Below are 23,969 nucleotides of genomic sequence, written 5' to 3'. Positions count from 1 at the left end.
TACAGTTTGCATCCACGGGAACCCTCCTGACCCACAACAATGGATGTAAAGCAGAATTATGACATTTCCCATACACCTCACCCTACAAAAAAGATATTCTGGTTCTTGTGTCATCTCAGTAACAGCAACTCAAACTCCTTCTACTTCCAGGCTCAATAGTCCTACTTATGAAAAGACAGCAGTTTACCACCAATGCATGTCCTCTTGAGAAAACACAACAAATAAGACTGGTACAAACGCTTACATGCTAGTAAAATATCTCATCTCGGTAATAGACACAGAACCGAACTAACATACTCCCAGGATCTGTAGTAATGCACATAAAGGGGCGGATTTTAAAAGCCCTGCTCGCGTAAATCCACCCGGATTTACACGAGCAGGGCCTTGTGCGCCGGCGCGCCTATTTTCCATAGGCCTGCCGGCGCGCGCAGAGCCCCGGGACTCGCGTAAGTCCCGGGATTTTTCGAGGGGGGCGTGTTGGGGGCGGGGCCGATCGGTGCGGCGTTTCGGGGGCAGGCCCAGGGGCGTGGTTTCGGCCCGGGGCGGTCCGGGGGCGTGGCCGCGCCTTCCGGAACCGCCCCCGGGCCCCCCCTACCTTTGTCGGGGGATTTACGCCTCCTGGAGGTAGGGGGGTTTAGACAGGGCCGGGGGGGTGGGTTAGGTAGAGGAAGGGAGGGGAAGGTGAGGGGAGGGCGAAAGAGAATTCCCTCCGAGGCCGCTCTGATTTCGGAGCAGCCTCGGAGGGAACGGAGGTAGGCTGCGCGGCTCGGCGCACGCCGGCTACACAAAATCGGCAGCCTTGCGCGCGCCGATCCAGGATTTTAGCGGCTACGCGCGTATCTACTAAAATCCAGCGTACTTTTGTTTGCGCTTGATGCACCAACAAAAGTACGCGAAGGCGCACTTTTTAAAAATCTACCCCAAACTAATCCGCACACAGTTACACCCATATTATGGAATACACTCAAACAGGAGCAACCCTATCTATTAAAAGGCAACACTACAAATATTAAATCAGGCCCTAAAAACCAATACACGTCTTATTAGGAAAACAGAACTAGCAAGCAGCTATAGATCCCCACACAGAAATAATTGTAAAACTATACTAATAAGTAGAATAAATGTTTCAAAACAGCTATGAACAGAATAACATCCAACAATTAAAAACTCATAAAAACTATTAAACATTCTCCAAACACCAATAAAATATTTCAAAGAAGCAGACATTACATAATATTGAATAATTAAACTGGCAGTCAATCAAGAAAAATACACTTAAAAAGCCATCTTTACTTACCCCCTCCAGCAGCTCTCCTACTCCCCTTCCATGAAAGCCGTAGCACACACCAGAAGCAGCAGTAGAACCTAAGCTCTATACTCATGGTCCTCTTCCTTAGTGCCCATGTCTCTCTCACACACACCATACCAGTCATGCTCCCATGACAAGTTTCTGTCTCTCACACACCAATCATCTCCCAAACAGTCTTTGACACACATACACACCAGTAACCTTCCTGAACAGTTTCTCTCATGCCATACACACACACAGGCTTCCTACTCCCGTGTTCTACTTACATATATGGGCTTCTCACTTTCATAATCACTTTCTCTGTCTCACACACACACACACTCACCAGTCTCTCACTCCCATGCTTGTTCTCTCCACATGCCCAGGCTTCTCATTCCCATAATCACTTTCTTTCTCTCTCACACACACACACACACACAAATTCACACCAGTCACCTGACCTCTCTCTTGCATACACACACACACACACAGGCTTCCCACTCCTATGTTCTCTTTCAGATATTCAGGATTCTCACTCCCATGCTGTGTCTCACACACATCCAGGTTTCTCACTCCCATGCTCACTCTTCACATGCACAGGCTTCTCATTCCCATAATCACTTTTTTTCTTCCTTCTCTCTCTCACACACACACTCACACACACACACACATATACACAAACACACACCAGTCACCTGATCTCTCTCATGCATACACACACACACACACACACACACACGCTTCCCACTCCCATGTTCTCTTTCAGATATACAGGCTTCTCCCTCCCATGCTGTGTCTCACACACACCCAGGTTTCTCACTCCCATGCTCACTCTCTTCACATGCACAGGCTTCTCATTCCCATAATCACTTTCTCTCTGTTACACACACACACCAGTCTCTCTCTCATTTTCAGGCTCACTCTTCACATGCACATGCTTCTCATTCCCTGAATCACATTCTTTATTTATTTATTTGTAATTTTTATATACCGATCTTCTTGAATGAAAACATGCAAATCAGGCCGGTTTACAGTGAAACTGAATAAGCAGGAAATCTAATTCCTTAGTCTGATACATTGAACATTTAACAAAAAAAACAATTTTTTAACAGAGCAAAAAGGCTAAACAACTTAATAATGATTAATTAAAAGACAAACATAACTAAATTTATTTTAAACGAGGCACAAAGGTTAGCACGAAGGGGAGCACAAAGGGGAGAGCCCCTTTGTCTCACATTCACATACACGTCTCTTTCTCTGACACACACTGTCACCTTACCAACCAGTCTCTCTCTCTCATGCATGCACACACACACACACAGAGGCTTCCCACTCCCATGCTTTCTTTCACAACCCCTCCCCCACCACCAGGCTTCTTACACCCATGCTTTCTCACATACCCAGATTTCTCACTTCCATGCTTTTTCTCTCTCTCACACACACACATCAGTCACCTCCTTGACTAATGTCTCACATTCTCACATACACATCAGTCATCTCCCTGAGCAGTCACTTTCATTGTCTCTCAAATCTACAAACACATCAGCTCTCTGACCAGTTTCTCTCAATCACACACATGCTCTCAGTCACACACATTCTCTCACTTAAACACAGGCTGGTTGGCTGGCTGCTTCTCTCTCTTTCTCTCACTCACTTCCTCTCCCCCCCCCCCCCCACCCCCAGCACAAATGGTAGCTGCAGCAGCCTCCTCCTCCAGCCCCCGCAGGCCAAGAAAGAAGAATCCCATTGGCCGCGGGAGGCTCATGCTGCTGTCTCCTTTCCCGATTACCGGCTGCTTCGATTGCTCGGGGGCCGATGCTGCTGCTGCTATTTTTCCACGCGGCACGGCTCCTTCTCCTTCCCGCGCACCGCGTATCACTTCCTGTTCCGGGTCACGGGGGGGGGGGCACAGGAAGAAGAAAAAGCCAGCCGCAAGTGCCACAGCTTCTTCTAGCACCGCTGCCATTCCCACTGGGCTTGAACGTACTGATAGCCCGGTGGCAACGGCAGCAGGGAAGGAAGAGCAGCGGGAGAGACCGGGAGCACGCGACACACTGGTTGAGAAGCGCTGCCTTAATCTATATACCAGTAGAGACAGTTTTTACTATTGGATAAAGACTGCATTTCTGCATGGCTATCAGTACATGAAGCATATCATGACCATACGTGGCTCTTTAATTTTTCTGTTATCAGAATGCTATTTTATACCTTTCAGGTTGCATGGCTTACAAGCATAACAGTTTATAGCGTGTATTTGTTTGCAGCAGGCTTGAGGTCAATAGAATTAAAGAGCATTTCTGATTTACTTGGCGAGACCATTCCTAGGAGATTTTGTTGTCATTAGACAAATCAATTTCTCTTCTGCACTGCATCCCTTAAGCAAAATTTATCTTTAGTTAGTCATACATGTTAACACCCTCTTAGTTTGAGGATCAAATTCAGGGGCCACATAGTGCCCAGGACCAATCTCAATGTCCAGACCTCTCATCCTTTCTCCTCTCAAGTACAGTTAGTCATTGGTGCCGGGTTCCACTGGCAGGAAACATAGAAACATAGAAACATAGAAATGACGGCAGAAGAAGACCAAATGGCCCATCCAGTCTGCCCAGCAAGCCTCACACATTTTTTCTCTCATACTTATCTGTTTCTCTTAGCTCTTGGTTCTATTTCCCTTCCACCCCCACCATTAACGTAGAGAGCAGTGATGGAGCTGCATCCAAGTGAAATGTCTAGCTTGATTAGTTAGGGGTAGTAGGGGTAGTAACCGCCGCAATAAGCAAGCTACACCCATGCTTATTTGTTTTACCCAGACTATGTTATACAGCCCTTATTGGTTGTTTTTCTTTTCCCCTGCCGTTGAAGCAGAGAGCCATGCTGGATATGCATCGAAAGTGAAGTATCAGGCACATTTGGTTTGGGGTAGTAACCGCCGTAACAAGCCAGCTACTCCCCACTTTGTGAGTGCGAATCCTTTTTTCCACATTTCCTCTTGCTGTTGAAGCTTAGAGCGATGTTGGAGTCACAGTAAGCATGTGTATGTTTATTGAATAAGGGTATTGTTTCCAGGCAGTAGCCATCATTCTGGCGAGTCCCCCACTCTTCATTGGTGGCCTCTTGAATTTATGGATCCACAGTGTTTATCCCACGCCCCTTTGAAGTCCTTCACAGTTCTGGTCTTCACCACTTCCTCTGGAAGGGCATTCCAGGCATCCACCACCCTCTCCGTGAAGAAATACTTCCTGACGTTGGTTCTGAATCTTCCTCCCTGGAGCTTCAAATCGTGACCCCTGGTTCTGCTGATTTTTTTCCTACGGAAAAGGTTTGTCGTTGTCTTTGGTATAAACCTCCAAAGCCCTTAGTATAATGGTAGGGATTCAAAATTCCACTTTCAAACACTCTTACAATCTCAGTTCGAGTACTCATAGGGAACATAACTTTTAAACCAGCACAATGGCGCACATGTGCATGCATTTGATGGCCTGCACCCAGGGACATAACCATTTTATAACATAAAGACCCAAATATATCGTAAGTGTGAGAAAACACAAAGTATATATTGTACTTGCTAAGCAGGATATCTCTATTGAAAAATTAGTCAACCTTCTTATGATACCAAATACCATATGTGCGTGCAGTCAGGCAGGATATCTAGCAAGTACTATATATACTTTGCATTTTATAACATATGCATGTATATGTACACGTTATAGAATTGCCTGACTGCACGTACATATGTGTGCAATTTTAAGGTTATGCATGCCTATGTGAGCAAATGGCACTTCTAATGTGTAAGTGGGAGGATTTTAAAAGACATGCATGCCAACACCATTATCAGTTTACCCAGTTCATTCACCATTCGCTCTGGTAAGGGATAGGACTTCCCAAACCCCCTAGTTTAAAAGCCTCCCTTCTCCCCTATTAGCCTCGACCCTTAAAACCCCTCTGATCTATTTGTCTTATTTTATAACTTGCATGTCATCCATAAAAGAAGTAATGTTACACAGTTGGGGACCCTGGCGCCTACCTATGTGCCATGCCCCATTCTAACCATGCCCACTTCCCACCCTTTTTTTTTTTTTTAACTTTTCATTTATGTACGCAGTGGCAAGTATGCACGTATCTGGCCGGCTTTTAAAATCCGCTCGGTGTGCACTGGCCCGACATATTCGCGCATCCCCTAATTTTGGCACGCAGAGGACTTTTAAAATTCACTTTATAGAAAAGATATCTCACTTAGTTGAACCACTTGAAGAAACACAGCCATAACTTAAAATACAGAATCCATACCAAAATGGAAAAGATCTTTAAAAAAGCAGGGAGGATAACTTTAAAACAAGCAGCTATATAGCACGCACATTATATAGAATACACTTAAATCTACTCAACAACATGTTCATGTTTCTAAAAAGATATGCAGCATATATTTGCAACTTAGCTGGAAAAGTTTTGGGTATCCAGCTCTGTAAGCTGCCACTTAGACAGAAAAGTCTAAAAGAAAGCTACTTATCTGGCTAAGAGGTGCTGTTTAATCACTTATCCAGCTAGTAAGATAGTTGGATAAGTAAAAAAAAATGCACTACTTAGCCAGATAAGTAAGATAGCCATATAAATAGCGTTTGAAGACTTATCTGGTTTTCTTATTTATCTGGCTAAGTAGCACTTTTTAAAGATTTTTTCAGATAAGTGACAGACATCTGCTATACATGCATATGTGTGCTCCTAATTTTAATCATTTAAACGAAGAAATTTAACTCTCATACTTTCCTTACCACTTGGCTTTTGCGCATGTAAATTATCAAATTTTGTAACATGCAGGAAATTACTAGTTTTACTGAATAGTTCACCAATTTGCCCAGTCTGTCTCTAGTTCATCAAGAACCCCCTGGTTCTTCAGCCCGAACTCCTGACGGTTTACCCAGACTCCTCACCCAGACAGTATTTGGTCATAAAGAATTTTATTCTGACTTGCACCACATAATTAGCAGGTGTAAATATGCAAAGGTACCAGCTGTATGTGTGCCGTTTTTACAGATTATAAAACAGCAACTACGGTCGGTAATATTGAAAGGGGCGCACAGGCGCACATTGATATGTGTGCTTTGGTGCGCGCCCTAGGATGCAGCAATTTTATAACATACACACACGTTAGCTTATGTGTTATAAAATAACCTGGGCATGCGTATGTGTGTGCCCTATTTAGTAAGTGGGCATGCACAACCTTGCACATCTGGGTATGAGCCACGTACATGGGAGAATTTTATAACCAGTGCTCGTCCACGCCATGACCACCAGTTTGTCCACTAATTTGCCCAGTGTAGACTTAGGTCTTCCAAACCCCCCCTAGTTTAATTGCCTATTCGCCCCAGTTACCCCAGACTCTTTAAACCCTGGCCGGATATTGTTTTAAACGTATACCTTCTTCATAGCAGAAGTAAAGGTACATGGCACTGAACCTGGGCATACATCCAGGCATGCAGGTATTTGCACGCACATCTCTTAACCCCAGCCCGGAATGCCCCTGCCCTGCCAAAACATGCCCTTTTTTGAATCAAAGTGAGATATTCATGCCTCAGGAGATGCGCGCGCATATAGGTGGCATATAGGTGGCATATAGGGGTGCGTGCATACCTTACATACACACACATCTCTTGATTTTGGTGTGCACCGGGCTTTTAAAATTCACCTCTATATGCGTTAATGTTGGCAATGACCTGAAATGCCCCTGCCCTGCTGCTAGCCCGCCCCTTTCTTTTATGAGCAAGTCGCATATATTTCAAATGAGCTGTACTGCTGCAAGTAGCAGCCAAGGGAATTTACTCTTGCCCTACCCAGAAGTAAATATATTCAGCCAGCAGGCAGAAAATCCTGAGGTTTTGTAATATAATTATTCATTACATCTGAAATACAGTAGTGGCTTATGTGGTCACCAAAGTTCATTTATTACAATGTCTTTGCATAACCTTCATGTTGATACTCTGCAAAATGGATAGTAGCAATTAGCTAATGCTACTAATAACAGCTAACATTAAAGTGATTACTTTGTAGCACTATATTCCATGTATATTGCATATCCCCTCCTCACATACACAAAAAATATATAGTCTGGTAGAAATCCTTATTGTATCTGACTTTGATGTCTGATATTTAGAACCCTTTTACTAAGTTTTTATTCTTTTTCACAGACACAGCATAGGGGAAAAGCTTTAATAAATTAGGTTCTTAGTCACCATTTTATTATAAAAAAAATATCCAAGCAAATGACCTGTGTACTCAACTGGCATAATTAATAATAAAAGAAATTAATTTGATATTTCTAAGGGGTGAATCAGAATTAGAAAAGACATACACATTATTTGTTATTCCCGGCTTCATTTTGTTTCACAGCGTAACTGCCTGTATGAAAAAGCACCAGAATGAGTAATACCCATACTGGCTTCTAGGTGATGCTTTGCTGAGCCTTCTTCAACTGCCATCAGAATTATTCATGAGACAGCTGTTCCATTCATGACAAACGGATAATGCTTTTTTAACTATATGAAGAGAAATGTAGAAAAGCATGAGTTCTTCATACAAGATGAGGAGAAAATGTAAAGCAAGAGTTAACTAATGATAACGCATTTGCATTCTGTCTGAATAAAGTAGATTTTGCAGTTGCCCACAAAGAGCAGCTGAAAAACAGAATTTTGGTTACACTGCCATGATATTGCACTGTACAGTGAGGAAAGTTTTGTTGTGAACTGTATTACTATTATAGATGCATCAGATATATGGAGTCCATATTCAGAAGTATTTAGCCAGATAACTCCCCGGGCTGGCTTGACGCTGCGGATCCGCCATGTTCCTGATGAAGTAGGACACGCGCGCTCCGAAGTATGTACCAGCAAGAGCGCGAACCTCAGGGGCGTCCCCCTGTATTGACGTCATCCGCTTCCAACATAAAAGGTCTTTACTTTTTGCTAACAGATCGAGTAAGCAAGGACTTCGATTCGGACTCGTACAAGGATACAAATTCGTCCAAGCAGCTTTGCCTCTCGGACTTACCAGAGGTACCCACTCCTCGGGGGCCTCATTCTCTTTCTCTATTTCAGATTACAGAAAGCAACTGGTACTCGCTCCTCGAGGGCCCATGTTCCTAAACCCTCTGAAGACACTCTATTGACTGGAAGTGATCGCAAGAGACAGATATTGTGAGTTCTTATTTCAGACTACAGATAGGAACCGGTACTCGCTCCTCGATGGCCTATGTTCCTGAATACTCTAAAGATTATCCTTGTCCAGAAGCTATTGCATGTACAGACAATGTGAGTTACTATTTCAGAAGGTATATAGGAACCGGCACTCGCTCCTCGAGGGCCTATCTTCCTGAACACTCTGAAGATTCTCTATTGACTAGAAGCAATTCCAGATACAGATTATTGTGAGTTGCCTGGAACCAGGTACTCGCTCCTCGAGGGCCTAAACCTTTCTAGCTACTGAGCCATTTCAAGATCTTATGTGAGTTATCACCTAGTACTGGTTATGTATATCTGCATACCCTGTCTATTCACTATCTACAGTCTCTTTGCAGCTCAGCAACCTTGGAATCGCAGTTCCAGTATCTGAGGGACTTCAGCCCTGCCAGGCAGACCAGCTCACTACTGCCACCTCTGGTGGTTATACTACCTTTCTAATAAAAAGAACTATCTGTGTCTGTCTCCATACTCCAGCCTAGCCGGTGGTCCCTCTCGGGACTCCCTTCTGGGGGCGCTGTCATCTGCCATCGGCCCAAAGATTCACCTATCTACTTTCTGTCCAGCTGAGCACCATCTCCAAAACTCCGCTGGTACAGATTGCCAACTCTGCAGTCTACATCATAACATATTGCCATTCTTTAGCAGACCCATAGGAGGCAGTATACAACAGATTGCTAACTCCTCCTTTCCAAAGGAGCCGAAACTAACACCTATACTGCGGTCAATCCAGACATGCCATATCCACTTGCCCTGCCTGTCCAGGAAACTCCCAGGCCTTGGTTCAGCAGGAGGACTACTCCTAGGCCTGACTTTGCCTTCTCCTTCATTGACATTACCTGTCTCCATCAAGTTGGATAACCAGGAGTTCCATATCCTGGCCTTAGTCGACTCTGGGGCTGGTGGGAACTTTATTCTTAAACAATTGATTGAGCACCTCCGGATTCCCACCATCCTCTCCCCAGTGCCTTTACTTCTCTTGTCAATTCACGGAGAACAACTATCTGGTGAGGTCACTCACACCACAGCTCCTATCCTACTCCGCACAGGATCACTGCACATGGAGTCCATTTCCTTCCACATTCTGGACAAAGCCATACATCCAGTGGTACTGGGACTGCCAAGGTTATAATAGCACATCCCGCAGTTTGACTGGGCCACTTTACAACTTTCCTGCTAGGGCTCCTCCTGCCACGCCAACTGTCTGGAGTCCGTCTCGCCTCTGCCTTGCCTGACCACTTCACTTTCTCCCCCCGCCCTTCCTCCACAATACTCCTCATATGCGGATGTTTCTCCAAGAAGGCTATGGACACTAGGGATGTGAATCGTTTTAGGACGATTAAAATTATCGTCCGATAATTTTAATATCGTCTTAAACCGTTATGGAACACAATACAATACAGATTCTAACGATTTATCGTTATAAATCGTTAGAATCGTGAGCCGGCACACTAAAACCCCCTAAAACCCACCCCCGACCCTTTAAATTAAATCCCCCACCCTCCCAAACCCCCCCCCCAATAACTTAAATAACCTGCGGGTCCAGCGGCGGTCCGGAACGGCAGCGGTCCGGAACGGGCTCCTGCTCCTGAATCTTGTCGTCTTCAGCCGGCGCCATTTTCCAAAATGGCGCCGAAAAATGGCGGCGGCCATAGACGAAAAAGATTGGACGGCAGGAGGTCCTTCCGGACCCCCGCTGGACTTTTGGCAAGTCTCGTGGGGGTCAGGAGGCCCCCCACAAGCTGGCCAAAAGTTTCTGGAGGTCGCTGAACGACCTCCTGCAGTCGATCTCCTGCCGGCGCCATTTTCCGTACGGAAAATGGCGCCGGCCATACGCGTATGGCCGGCGCCATTTTCCGTACGAAAACGATTCGCGGCGGGAAATCGCTCCCTGACCCCCGCTGGACCTCCAGGAACTTTTGGCCAGCTTGTGGGGGGCCTCCTGACCCCCACGAGACTTGCCTAAAGTCCAGCGGGGGTCCGGAAGGACCTCCTGCCGTCCAATCTTTTTCGTCTATGGCCGCCGCCATTTTTCGGCGCCATTTTGGAAAATGGCGCCGGCTGAAGACGACAAGATTCAGGAGCAGGAGCCCGTTCCGGACCGCCGCTGGACCCGCAGGTTATTTAAGTTATTTGGGGGGGGGTTCGGGAGGGTGGGGGATTTAATTTAAAGGGTCGGGGGTGGGTTTTAGGGGGTTTTAATGTGCCGGTTTTTCGATTTTTCGATTTTTTGATTTTTAACAATTTTTCACGATTTTTCACGATATTTTACCCCCCCAAACGGCAACAATACGATTCCCTCCCCCTCCCAGCCGAAATCGATCGTTAAGACGATCGAGGACACGATTCACATCCCTAATGGACACCTTGCTCCCGCATCGTTCCTATGATTGCGCAATTTGTTGCCTAACATGGAGCCTCCTCGGAGTAGGATCTACTCATTGCCACTCACAGAGACTCAGCCCATGTCGGAGTACATCTGCGAGAACCTCGCTAAAGGTTTCATTTGACCCTCCATGTCTCCCGCTGGAGCAGGTTTTTTCTTTGTAGAGAAGAAAGACGGCTCATTCTGTCCCTGCATCGACTATCGGAGCCTGAATGAGATCACCCTAAAAGACTGCTACCCATTGCCTTTGATTTCTGAGCTCTTTGACAGGTTTCAGGATGCAAATATCTTCTCCAAATTAGACCTCAGGGGTGCCTATAATTTGGTCCGCATCTGCCAAGGCAACGAATGGAAGACCGCATTTAATACCAGAGATGGCCACTTTGACTAACTTGTGATGCCGTTTGGCCTTTGCAATGCCACTGCAGTCTTCCAGAATTTGATAAACGAAGTCTTCAGGGATATGTTGTACCAATGCGTGGTGGTGTACCTTGACGACATCTTGGTGTTCTCCCAGGAACTACAGAGCCATCATCACGATGTCTCATGTCCTCTAGCGTCTATGGGACAACTCTATGCCAAACTCGAAAAGTGTTCTTTCAAGCAGGAGTCCATTCCTTTCCTTGGCTATGTGGTTTCCAGTCAGGGGTTCAGAATGGACTTCCAGAAGTTGAAAGGTATCCGCGAATGGCCTCAACCTACAGGCCTCAAGGCCTTACAGAGATTCCTTGGCTTTGCCAATTACTATCAGTCTTTTATTCACCATTATTCTACATTGACCGCACCACTCACGGCCATGACTCGCAAGGGGGGCTAATCCTTCCCAGTGGTCGCCCGAAGCCATGACAGCCTTTCAGAATCTCAAGACTGCCTTTCTCTAAGAGCCGTGTCTCCACCATCCGGATTCCAGATAGCCATTCATCGTTGAGGTCAATGCCTCCGCCATGGGATTAGGGGCAGTTCTAAGTCAATACTCGACCACTCATACCTTACATATGTGCTCCTTTTTCTCCCGACACTTCTCCCCAGCAGAACAGAACTATGCGATCGGGGATAAGGAGTTGCTAGCTATTAAGCTAGCCTTTGAGGAATGGCATCCCTTGCTTGAGGGAGCCCAACACCAGGTCACAGTATACACTGATCACAAAAATCTCGAGTATTTACACCGTGCTCAGCATCTAAACCAAGGCCAGGCCTGTTGGGTCCTCTTCTTTGCTCGATGCAATGCTACCGACCAGCCAACAAGAATTGCCATGCCGATGCTCTCTCCAGATCCTTCGTGCCAGAGGATGTTCCCGACATTCCATGGCACATAATTGACCCCGCCAAGGTCCTTCTTTCTGCCACTTTTCCGGTGTCACCTGGGAAAATGGTTGTTTCTCGTCAATCACGCTGGAGGGTTCTACGTTGGGCTCATGACTCCCTGACTGCAGGATACCCAAGGCAGTCTAGTACGCTCTCCACACTTCAGTGGTTTTACTGGTGGCCTACCATGAGGAAAGACACTCAGGCCTATGTTGAGTCTTGTCCCACCTGTGCCTGCCATAAGCCTCCAGTGGGACGCCTGTGGGGACTCTCGCAACCGCTGCCTGTTCAAAGCAAGCCATGGGCTCATATCGCAACAGATTTCATGGTGGATCTTCCTGCCTCCGGTGGCAACAATGCCATTTGTGTCACCTTTTACCATTTTTCAAAGATGGCCCGCTTTGTGGCTCTACCTGGACTCCCTTTGGCACCACAGCTGGCGAAATTGTTTATCTGTCATGTGTTCCGGCTCCATGGCCTTCCTAAACATATGCTCTCGGATCGTGGAGTCCAATTTACTGCTCGGTTTTGGAGATCTCTCTGCAAAAAGTTTAACATCTCTTTGGATTTCACTTCTGCTTATCACCCCCAAGTCAATGGACAAACAGAGAGAGCCAATAAAACTTTGAAACAGTTTCTGCGGATCTACGTCAATCTACGGCAGAATGATTGGGCTGACCTCCTTCCCTGGGCAGAGTTCGCCCTAAATTCACATCAGTCTGCATCCACCGGCTCATCTCCATTCCAAGTGGTCTATGGATGTCAGCCTCTGCCACCGCTTCCACTCCTGCTATCCGTTGCTTCACCAGCGGCCCAATCGACCGCCCAGGAATTGCACCAACTATGGAATACTACCAAACAGCTGCTACAGCAAGCAGCCCAAAGGTCAAAAAAAATTATTATTTGATGCACATCATCGTGAAGCTCCCCAGTTTAAACCAGGCAACAAGGTTCAAGACTCGGAACTTGGTTTCAGGAACAGACCTCGGCATTAAAAACAAGGGCCACGGGCCTTCCGGAGACTTGCGCTGCAGACATGAAAACAGGCCTTGTGCCACGAAGTGCCCTACACATCCCCCAATGAACTGGTTACAGACCAGTGGAACACCAAGAAGGGTGGACAATCAGGAAAGCTGGAAGCAGGACGAAGAGCCGGAGATGAGAACATCAGGGCCAGGACTGGAACATGGAACATCAGGAACATGAGAAACTTCAGAACATGGAACATTGGAACTTCTGGATATGGAACATCAGGACACTGAAGAGATGACGAAAGAGCTCCGACGAAGAACAAGACCAGGGACATCAGACGAAGGAGACCAGGAAACATGTAGAACATGTAACAAGGAGCCATCAAGACATGAGAAGACCATGGAGGACCTTGACCGGCAGAGCCACAGGCAACTGTGAAACCTGATTCGAAGGCCCCGAGGAGTGAAAGCTGTGCCCTTTTATAGGGCTGGATGAGGCGATGACTGATGATGTCATCCAATGGGGCCACGGGGCTTTTCCTGCCGCTGGCCCTTTAAATGCAGAGAAGAGGCGTGTGCGCGCCTATACAGGACCTGAGGAGTGAGGGAAGAAGTCAGCATCAGCGAATTCCCTGCCGCGGGAGGATGAAGAGGACAGCGGCTTCCCTGTCCCTCAGGCAGTGGCAACGATGGCAGCTCCTTGCCGCAAGAATAGGCATCCTGGAAGTGGCATCCCTGCCATGAAGATCAGTGGCAGCCCCTCCTGCCGCATACAGCGGCGTCGGGACCCACGAGCAGCGGAGCACAGCAAGGTGTCTCTGCTTGTTGGGACTGTGAATGCAAATAAAAACAGTGCATAAGTCAGTTATTAATAAACAATACAGTTCAATTCAAGATAACATGTCAGAATATCAAATGTCCACTAAGTGATGTCACTATAACTTTCCACTTATAAGTAAAGGAAGAAGAATGTAGCTGGCCACATGGTTAGTATTGAGATACCAATGCATGCAGTTAATGCTAATAACAAAGAAGCAGGGCAGCAGGATAGCATGAACAGGTGCCAAAAAATGCAGTTAATCAAAGGAAAGAGAAGCTGGCTACATGGCTAGTATAAGATGATACCAATACATGCATTTAATAGTAAGAACAAAGAAGCTTCTTTCTTGGATGTTCGTGATTCTCACCCTTCCTTAAGAGTTTGTACTAGGCTGTCCAAGTCATGAGTGTCCAGGAAAAAGAGCAGGATTTGGGTGAGCAACTACAGGCACATAACAGGTGGCTACATATTCAATGTTCAAGAAAGGAATAGGGCAACAGAGTACAAGACATGGACATCCTGCTTCTTCATGGACATCCAAGATTCTGACCATCAATTATGGCCTGTACTGGTCTGCCCAAGCCATGAGTATCCAGGAAAGGAGCAGGGTGACCAAATACAAAACATGGATTCCTGCTTCTTTCTTGGATGTCCAGGATTCTGACTGTCCCTTATGGACCCGCACTTCTCCGCCCAACTCATGAGCATCCAGGAAAAGGGCAGGATTTGGGCGAGTGACTACAGGCCTGTAACAGGCGGCCACGTATTGGACATCCAGGAAAGGAACAGAGCGATGGAGAATAAAACATGGACATCCTGCTTCTTTCCCCACATAAGTACCTCTTACCTGTTCAAAATAAAGCAATGCTGCTACTGATCTTGACATTCCTGTGATATCGATATCCAATATGAATGCCAGGCACTGGTTCACACCAGTCTGTATATAATACAGATCCAATTTGAACTGAATACAAAAGGATAATCATTCTCCCAGCAGCAATTTATATACCTCCCCCCCCCCCCCCAGGCAGGATTATGATATCATGTTGGGAGAGCAGCGATAAATTTGAATAAATTGGAATTTCTTATTTTGACAGCTTTATGCCTTTTTGACTGAACTTTGGTGCCTCCACAAGCTGCACGTGCGATTCTCTATGGACATACGATACAATAAAATGAGTAGCATTATGAATGCTCTTTTTCTTGACCTACACATGTATTTTTGGCTTCGTTGTGATTTGTGTCTCATTTGAATACTGTATCGTCTGCCCAGGAGAGGTGGCTGTGCGCGTTGAAACCACAGGTGCCCAAAACGGATGCACATTTTTTACGTGTCTGTATTGTATCAGCCTGACTGCATGTGGAACAGTCTCACACTATATATGCTGACTCATTCCCCCCCCCCCTCCCGACACACACACACAGTAAGTCACTAAGGGGGTTATTTATTAAAGCTTTATCGCGTGCGAAAAGGGCCTTTTCGCATGCGATATAAGGGAAGGAGTCGGGGTGGGAGAAGGGAGGAGTCAGCCACGGACCTGCCCCGCCCCCTTTTTTGCAGGATTCATCATTCCGCAAGGAATGATGAATCCTGCCCTAAGTCAGATAGGAAGAGCGAGAAAGAACCACAAATGCTCTACTGCAGTTCTAACCTGCTTTCTTTCTCACTTACTTCAATCTGTCTCTGGAACTAGCTACAGAAGGCAACAGAACAGATATAGAGACAGCCCTGCCTGTTTGTTCACTGATCCTGCAACTCTAGTGAAAAGACTGAATTATAGTTCTTCTGTCTCTCTCTGTCTTACAATAAGAGTGGGAAAGAACAAAGCCTACCTTCTTCTTTCTCTCCTTTTCAAAATCTATTTTTTAAAGTTTTTCTTTGACTCAAAAGCATACAACCTTATTCTGTCATGTCCAGTACAGAACTGAAGTAAAATGAAGACTGTTTAAAGTTTCTTTTCATTTCAGGTTCTAGAATTTTCTATTGATGATATTCCACCCAGAGCAACTTTATTTGTTTCTTTTGTTTTACAAGATAAAAATCTTATTTTCCAGAAATTTTGCATGTACAAAGATAGGTTGTTTTGTGGTCAGTGAGTAAATGTTTTTTCTGATGTTTCTAAAGCAATGCAAGGTCACAGGAAGCAGTTCTTGCAGTTAAGAAATAGAATTATTGAAATGGGAGCTACTTTTTTCCTGAGGTATCATGTAAATGTCTTACTACCTTTCATGGATCAAGATTTGTATTCCCTGACCCATCGCACCTAGATACCTTTATTAATGATAAGACTGCTGAATAGAGCGTTTAGGGTAAAATGAATGTAGAATGCACCTTTGTATTATTATTATTATTGTTTATTTATTTTCAAGTATTCCCTCCATTTAACATGGACTGATTTTGGTTTATTACCTATTGTTTTGAAGATAATTATCTTCTGTTTTTTTCCTAATTTCTGTTGTTTTTATTGTTATTTCTTTGTGTTAATGAAATTTCTAATAAAATATGAATTAAAAAAAAGAAAAAAGGAAATAGATGTCAATCCATGTAGATGCAAGCTAAGGAGGTCATTTATCAAAGGGCTATATGGCATTTTTGCATGTGTTAAGGCATTTTCAAATGCAAAAATGCCTTTAACGCGTGTGAAAGCACCATAACACTTGGTGCGATGCAAATGAGAAAAAGGGGATGATATTGGCCAAGTGGGCCAGCCTAGCTATCAGGGCCCTCCTACAACCCAGGTAGAGAGTCCATCAAGCTAGGTTGAGCGAACATTGCACAAAATTCATCTTTGGGTGAGATTCCTCACGCCGAAGCTCATCAAATCTTCACAAGAGAGCACTGTTCTGTTCGTACATCTCACTTTGAATGTCAAAGTGGCCCCTAACCTCTACACTAATACCTAAACCTCATCTCGAGTTACTAGGTGTGCCTCCCATAGAGATATAAATACCTATCTAGTGTGAGGGCATTATAGCTAGTCTCTCACTCTCTCCTTGTTGTAAAAGGGCCCTGATAGCTAGGCTGGGTCTCCACAAACTTAAACCTACTAAACATGGCCACCCCAGTGGTTGCATGTAGGAAATATAACAATTCTGGTACTTTGCATAGGTATTAGCTCAAATTGCAATAAACTGCCTATTACCATAAAACACACCCCTTTTCCTATCACATGTGATATTTAGTGCATTTTGATAAATCCAGGCCTAAGATAGGCTGCTTAAAAAAAATACTTGAGCTTGATTGATTTTGCTTCCTGGTTTCTTCACTGTCCTTTTCTGCCTTAACTTCAGTCAGTCTAGGGTCAATGTGACATCACTAGTTGTTAGCTTGCCTAGAGTAGAAAAATCTGCACTTTACTTGCTCCATAGACTTTAATGGAATCCAAAAATGAATGCAAATTACATTTTTTGTTATTTTATGAGGAGCCCTCCATTCATTTTGGATTCCCATGAATGTTAGAGAAATGGCCCCATTCGGATTGTATTACCCATTTGTTTTAAACAAATACATATGCCTAAAAACAACTGTGGAATTGTTTGTCAATGTGCTTCAGAATTTTCAAATTTGTGCCAGAGAATGTATCCCTGAGTTGTAGCAAGAAACTAGGGTGTTGTGCCTTAGACTTTCTAACTCCCTGTTGTCTGACCTTCTGAGGGGTGGGGTGGGTGGGGAGAGAAGGGGAGAGAAGGGGAGACATAGTACTAACATTGCCTAGGGATTTCAAAAATCCTAAATCCATCACTGCTGCAACCACTGTGACATCAAATACACTCTCTTCATTTGTAATTACCAGGTCAAGTATTGCCTGCTTTCATATGGATTCTCTTTCCAGTGGCTGGAACCATTTTTTCTGGAGATAATCCAGGATCTCTTTGCTTTAGATCATACCACAGTTGATACTAGGGGTGCATCCATTTGCAATGAAATAGGAAATACCAATGATATTTCCTATTTCATCAGTAAAAAAAAAAAGAAAAGAAAAAAAACACTAAATTTCATGTGGCTTTTGTTTTCCTTTTATCTTTTTTAAAGGTGCACTGTATTTAATAAAAAAAACAAACTGTGCCCAGAACCTGCCCCAACCCTTCCCCTTTATTAAGCAATTCAACCCCTAGCCCACCCTCCCAAGTGCCCCTGGACTCATCAAAATGTCAATGGTGGTCTAGCAGGGGCCTAGGAGCAACCTCTTACTCCTGGAACATGGGCTGCCATTAGTCAGAATGGCACCGGCTGCTATTTGCCCCTATCATGTGATGGGGCTACCGATGCTGGTACATGAGATACCTTTCCATACACTGGAGCAGTGCATGCAAATCTATCTCATGCATATTCATTGTGGACAGTCTGAAAAGCTAACTGGCTAGGTGTGTCCCAAGGAGTGGACTGAGATCCACTGTACAAAACTAATGTAAAAATATATCTTTCTTATAAAGTGTGAACAAACCTCATTATTGCTAATGAATTAGATTTTTGTAGTGATTGCATTTATAATATAAATGGAACCCCCTCTATAAAAATGTATTTCCTGTCCCAGTTTCTGTGTGGCTATGATGTGTCCCTTTTTAGCTTTCTTTTGATCCAAAGGCTAGAAGGGGTTGATTATTTTATCATGTACCAATAAAATCAATCTACAATTTAGATGGTTTCCTGGTTGGAATCTTATCAGCATGCTGCAGCCTGAGTGGATCACCATCAAAACTCAAGAACAAGTAAGACAGCTTGAATGGAGTCTCATTCAATCAGGGGAGAGGCTATTGGTTGCAGCCCTCCAAGGAAACTGGATTCGGTAAGAAAGCAGGGAGTGTGCTTTAAAATTATCCTCTTCCTTTGATACTTTACAACACGAATCAATTACACCCAATCTTACTCAGAAATCCTTCTAATCCGCCACCACGCTCCCCCCTGAAATTTTTTTTTATCATTGGCCCGATTACAGGCATTTCACTAAGCTGCACGTTGTTTGTTATTACGCAATATTCTGCTTAGAACAACCTTTACTTAAACTGCAACTTTGCAAATCTCTTGTCACTAGTTTTGTTCTTCCCGATCCAGCATTAGCAAATGCGGTCCCGTGTTGGGGGACAGAGCTGTAACTTTAAATCCATCTCAGCACTCTTTTATTGATGGGACTCCATTAAAGTGCTTGCAGACTCCTGAACCTTTGCAACATACCATTTGCCTTTTGTTTTGCTGGAGAAGAAGCCATATAAGGCACTAAAGATCAGGAGAGCAGAGGAAAACTAGTGATCTGGGTGTTAATTTTAATATGAAAAGTTTAAATGCTTTCTTACACTGAAAGGAAGAGATACCTCAAAAGAAAGTTAATAAACCTTACTTAGAAACACACCAAATCTTTGCAGGTAGTCACGTTTCTACACCTGATAACTTGAGCAGTACAAAAAGTATGGATGTGCTGTCATGTAAATTGCACTAGGAAATGTCAATTATATTTCCTATTTCATTTTGTTTACTTTTGTAAATGAAAAGAAAGAGAAACAATGAAATGTCATTCATTTATTTCATTTACAAACTCTCCTCCTGCCAAGCACACTGAAATAAGCTTCCTCCCAACCCCGCCATCTTCCTGTCACCACAAATCACCCCATAACTAAGGTCCAAATGTGGCAGGAGTGATCTCCAGTTACTCCTGTCCTGCCAGTGCTGTACTCCAAAATAGTGATGACTTTGGGTCAGCTGCTGGGGCAGGACCCGGCTAAAGACGCAGGAGGAGGGGATGGTGATTTGAGGGGATAGTGAGGAGGTTGGAGGGGTGACTTTTTTGGCATGTTTAGCTGGCAAGGGAGATGTCCTAACCCAACACCATTTGTTTTTTCATTTTCTTTATTTTGATTCATATAAATGAAATGAAACAAAAGAAATCACAAATGAAACAAAAGAAAAACAAAACAGAGCATGCTATGTTTCAGGGCTCACCTACAACAGAAAGGAAAAATCAGAAAGACTTAATGGACTAACTAATTTGCTGAAATCTAGTTGACATCTGATGAATATACCCAAAAATATTTGAGTATTCTTATACATTTGTTTAGAAATATGGCATCCCCAAGACCTTTTGGTTCCCCTTCCTCCAAAAAAAAACTGACAAGAGCCTCCATGGTCCTCTCTGGAACACCCCCCCCCCCCCCCCCACACACACACACACACACTCTAAGGACCGACTGCCATTGCTGTGGAGGTCCCCAGCCTCCACTTACCTATTTGTGGGGTCTCCTGGTGTCCAAATGGCAGAAGAAATCTCTACTTGACCCTGCCATGGATGGCAGCAAATTTACAAATGGTGCCGACTGTGCTGAGGCTGATGCCTGCCTTTAGTGCTGCCAGTGTCCTTTTGCTGTACAAACATACAGCTGTACAACAAAATAGTGCTGACTGCACCTGAAGCAGGTGCAAAGTGATGTCACTTTGGTATCAGCTTAATTGTGGCTAGCACCATTTTTTAAAAATCTTTTGCCAGTCAAGGCAGGAGTGAATGGGGATTGCCCCTGCTCTTTGAACACTGAAAGTCTCTATAAAGGGGTAACTGGGCCTGGGGATATTCCTGCCATAGTAGTTGATGCTGGTATTGGGCAGGAGGCTAGAGGGGCCCAGGGAGCCCAGGTAAGCTCAGCTAAGCCCAGCCAGATAGGCCCAGGCTCCTCATCATCTTTTGCAGGGCAGGAGGGACGGCAGGAGGAGGGTTGGACAGGGCTGTAGTGGCCCCAGTTAGCTTTTTGGTGGTGGGAAACTTGTTTTAGTTCTTTTTCTGGTTTTTTTTTTTGGGGGGGGGTTTGGAAGGGAGAAAAATTATGGGATTTTAAAGTTTTTTGATTACTAAATGAACTGAAATAAAAAAAAACAACATTAAAATAATGGAAAAATGCTCCCCCACCCCCCCCAAGAAAAAAGAAACTTGAACAAAAAATGTGGCCCTGCACATCTCTACAATATAGTTCACCAAAGTGTGGCAGACCCCCCTCCCCCCAATCTGCCTACCAGATGTCACTGTCCCTGTATAAACACACTTAGCCCCTCCCACCTGGGAGATCTGGATTGGATGCCTGAAAACCATTAAACCCAGCCATTTTAAGACAGTTTCTCACTCCTGTAAGGCCTCTCAGCTTCACCAATATGGAGTTTCATTTTGAAGTGATACCTCACCATACACTCCCTGCCAGAGGGTCCTCCTGTTAATTTGCAGAGTGACAGATTTTTAAACCTGATATCCTTTGAGAGTGAAAGGGCTCTCTACAGGGGACCAAAGACCTGTGAGCTTACTCTAAAAGCTAGGTGAGCAAGCACCAGAGATGGATCCTACTGCGAGAGACAGTAAAGGCAGAACATGGATTCAGTTTAACTTTAAGAAGTATTTTTTGGACTTAAGCAGAGAGGGGAGTGTATTGGATCCCCCTTCCCCTCTGGGATTGCAGAGCTGAGAACTAGGCTATCCCACTCACTTTTCCCCAAGAGAAGTCCCCCAGAAATATCAATAAAGTAACGATGGAAGAACAAATCAGGAGACCCCAACTGAATCTCCACACCAATATACCAAGGGACCAGCACAGGCTGGGTGTCCAAGGAAGAAGATGAACCAAGGTAAGATTTTTGCAGTAAAGTTGGGGTCCCCTCCACTAGAATTCCTGGATAGCCACTGGGAGAGTGTACGCATTAAATATCACCATGGGCTCTACCCAGAGGTCTGTATAAAGGACATCTACCTATAAAGGAAAGTCATTAATGTACCATAAGTCAGACATAAATTCACACTTCTGAACAATGGACTTTAATTTATGATTACCAATCAGTAAACTTTTCTTTAACACCTACAGCCTGCTCTTGTCTACTTTATTACAGCCTCTCACTTCATGAGAAGAACCTACAGTACACACACACATTGGGGCGGATTTTAAAAGCCCTGCTCGCGTAAATCCGCCCGGATTTACGCGAGCAGGGCCTTGCACGCCGGTGCGCCTATGTTCCATAGGCCTACAGGCGCACGCAGAGCCCCGGGACTCGCGTAAGTCCCGGGGTTTTTCGAGGGGGGCGTGTTGGATCGGCGTGGCGTTTTGGGGGCGGGACGTGGCGTTTCGGGGGCGGGCCCGGGGGCGTGGTTTCGGCCCGGGGTGGTCCGGGGGCGTGGCCGCGCCCTCCGGAACCGCCCCCAGGTCGCGTCTCGGCGTGCTAGCGGCCCGCTGGCGCGCGGGGATTTACTTCTCCCTCCAGGAGGCGTAAATCCCCCGACAAAGGTAGGGGGGGGTCTAGATAGGGCCGGGGGGGGGGTGGGTTACATAGAGGAAGGGAGGGGAAGGTGAGGGGAGGGCGAAAGCGAGTTCCCTCCGAGGCTGCTCCGATTTCGGAGCGGCCTTGGAGGGAATGGCGGCAAGCTGCGCGGCTCGGCGCGCACCAGCTACACGAAATCGGCAGCCTTGCGTGCGCCGATCCAGGATTTTAGCGGATATGCGCGGCTACGCACGTATCTACTAAAATCCAGCGTACTTTTGTTTGCACCTGGTGCGCCAACAAAAGTACGCGAAGGCGCGCTTTTTTAAAATCTACCCCATTATGTACAACGTAGCATTGTCTAGGCCACAAGCAAGAACTTACCCCCATTAAAAGAATTCCCCCCAGGGATCAAGAGTTAAGCATGGGATGGAATTTGCTAGCCGGAGCAGCCCCTGAAGAGAAATAAATTTGTTTTTGTGCCCTTGGGACTAAACATCCTCCTAAAGGTTACAAAAGTAATAATAAAAAAAAGTAGTAGTATTAAAAATACATGCAGATATAAGAGGAAAAGAAAAGTAAAATTGCTAGGATAAAGGGAGAGAGGAAGGCTAATTATTCTAGCAATGGCTTAATTGAAGAAATATATTACCCTGTCAGTAAAGGCAAGTGATAAAGCTTTCTTTAAGTGAAAAGAGAAAGATTCAAAGGAAATAGAAATAAAAGGAGAGGGGTGATAAGGAAGAGGAGACATTGATATCTTAAACAAATACCTTTGCTTAGTATTCCCATCAGAGGAGAAAATGATGGATCAAAGTTCTTATTAACTAACTTCCTAGCCCCTATACAGTTAAAAGTAGAAAAGAGAATGAGACTGAACTGGGTAGATCTCAGAATATTGAATGGTGCAAGCTCTATACAGTTTTGTTAAACGTATCACTAGAAACAGGAAAGGCTCCGAGAAACTAAAGAGCAGATATAGTACCATTCCAATAGGGAAGAAACAAAAGGTGGAATACCATAGACATGATAGTTTCACATCACTGGCAGGTACATTTATGCCAACACTGCTATAGAAAGTATAGTACTGTAAGCCAATGGCTTACACAGTCTTAAGTAACAGGGGAAGATCTTTCCAAAAAAAACTTGATTTAACTTATTGTTAAGTTATTTAATTATATATTTATTTATAGCCTGCACAATCCAGAGTTCTTGGCAGGTTACAATAGACTGCATCTGAAGCACTATTATGCATTGTAAGAGAGATGTACCATTAGTTGAACATAGTATGTTAAAGCAGCAATCCTTTGAAGATTTAACTTTTTCATTGTTGGAAAAACTGGCTATACATGTGAGGGGAGGGCTGATTATGATACATTATTAATACAGAAGGAACAGTGGTAGATCTACAGGTTGAGGATGATTCAACCTTTTGTTTTGAATAAAGAAACAAAGTGGCATTCCTGTTGTAACCAATGATAATCCATTGAAGTATGAATAAGTGTTTTCCTTTAAAAATAATGCCATTGTATGATTGGCTGTCTTGACGATGAATAGCAGTGATGTTGGCATTTGCAGTGTAGCCTCTACCACATTAAGAAATGAGTTTCCCTGATGAGGTAGGAGGTGGGCATCATGTATGATACGTACATTTTATTTTAATATACAGTTGTATGTTTAAAATGTGATATCCCCTAATGTTTTGTTGTCTGATTTGTTCCATTGCAGAATATATGTCCACGGAGAAAGATG

Source organism: Rhinatrema bivittatum, chromosome 1 (genome assembly GCF_901001135.1).
Source record: "Rhinatrema bivittatum chromosome 1, aRhiBiv1.1, whole genome shotgun sequence".
NCBI lineage: Eukaryota > Metazoa > Chordata > Amphibia > Gymnophiona > Rhinatrematidae > Rhinatrema > Rhinatrema bivittatum.
This window is presented reverse-complemented; position numbering follows the sequence as displayed.